The following is a 2,079-nucleotide window of genomic DNA, read 5'->3' on the forward strand; positions in this document are numbered from 1 at the left end:
GATTGGAAGATGCGAGGTAGGTTGGAAAGTGGAGAAGTGAGTTTCCAGGTATGTAAGGCTAACCTTTCTTTCTTAAGGCATGATTCCTTTGATGTGAACCTATACATGATATTTTCAATAACTCTATTTCCAAAACACCAAAGCTTACAGTTCTCGATGTTCCTGTGATACCATTGAGCTTGTTTCATAGCTATTGATGTTATTCATAAATGTAGATCTCACCTTATGATTTGTTCCTTCAAGGTTAGATTTGTTCATGATGATGGTTCCATAATAATAATCCAACGAGTCTAGGAGCAGCTTCTTAAGGAATGTTTTGTAGGACATGAATAAAGTGCTAGTAGAGGATCCCTAATGAGGTATTTAATGTTTGTAGAGAGGTTTATGTTGTATCTTAGGACTGGGTGATTGTCTAGTCAAGCGGGAAGGAGTACTATTGCCCTGAGCTGTGCTTATAAGACTTATGACATTATGTAGACACTACGGGTTGAGTGATGACCATGAGAAGTGCATAGAGATTACTTGTAGAAGTTGGTTATGATGTCGATTATAATTACCACTGGTCTACGACCAGTCGGCCAGATGTTACTACCAGGCTACGGCCGATTGGGCAGACATGCATTTACCACTGGTCTACGACCAGTTCGGCAGATAATACCACCGAGCTATGGCCGGTTGGGTAGTTACCACTGATCAGTCGGGCAATTGCGCTCTACCGTCGGGCGATAATTGGACGGGCAATTATTACCATCGTGCTACAGCCGATCGGACAGTTACCACTGATCAGTTGGGTAGATTATACCCGAAAGATACGCAGGTCAGGATCACAGTATTATACACAGATGCAGCTGAAGATATGAGAGTATGGAGAGGTTTATGTACTAGATTCTCATTAGTAAGTCAGAAGTACCAAGTTGAGGCTTATTGTTTTCCCTACAGTACATACTTATTATATTACATTTTTGCTTTACATACTCTGTACATTATTCGTACTGATGTCTCTTCTTGTGGACGCTGCGTTCATGCCCGTAGGTGTGGATAGACGGGACGAGGATATTCCACATTAGGTTGCTTTAAGGTACTAGTTTTGATTGGAGGGCTCCACTTCTTCCTGGAGCATTTCCGAGTCTAGGTTGTATATGTATTTTTGTGTGTTACGGGTATGTCGGGGGCCCTATCCCGACTTGTATAATTCAGTCATGTTCATAGAATCTCTGCAGACAGATTCCTGCATACGGCTTAGTTATGTTTTGTTAGTGGATATGTTGACGTCGTGCGCCTATTGTACTTATATGTATGCATGATATTATATTCATAGTTGGTCTTCTTGGACTTCTTGGCCTTATTTTGCCATTGGAGACATAGATGATGCGAGTTACAGTTTTGTTCGCTCGGCCCAGTAAGGTGCCAGGTGCCAATCATGCCTCACCGAGGTTGGGGTCTGAAAAAGTGGTATCAGTGCAGGTCTGCCCTAGGGTTGTCTGCAAGCCGTGTCTAGAAGAGTCTTGTTTATTGTGTGCAGTTCACCACACTTATAAACCGGGGGCTGCAAGACATTTAGGAAGATTTCCTTTCTTTCCTATCTTAGATCGTGCGATAGAACAATGATATGATGATTCTCTTTTTCCTGACCATATGTTATTATTCCAGTAATGCCTATGAAGAGAAAAGGAACAACGGCCCAGAAGAGCAAGGCAGTGGCCGGAAGAAGGATTGAATGGGAGCTGCTAGTAAATGTAGAGAAAGGCGGGTCCCAGAATGAAGTTTCATCCCGGACCTCTTATGCCTCAACTGATCCAGAGGGGCATACAAGAAGTCCAGCACCCCCAGTTCCCCCAACTGATGCCTCGGTTCAGGAGGTACGAGAGGCTATTTGGTTGTTGACTCAGATAGTAGCCGCTCAGGCCCAGCGGAAGGGTACAAGTTAAGATGACTGAGCCGTTAGTGCCAGAGTCTGAGACTTTCTTAATTTGGCCCCTCTCGTGTTCTTTGGGTCGAAATCAGAGGAGGACCCAAATAATTTTATAGACGAAATGCTGAGAACATTGCAAGTGATGAATGCTTCAAACACTGAGTCAG

The sequence above is a fragment of the Lycium barbarum genome, chromosome 11 (assembly GCF_019175385.1).
Source record: "Lycium barbarum isolate Lr01 chromosome 11, ASM1917538v2, whole genome shotgun sequence".
Taxonomy (NCBI): Eukaryota; Viridiplantae; Streptophyta; class Magnoliopsida; order Solanales; family Solanaceae; genus Lycium; species Lycium barbarum.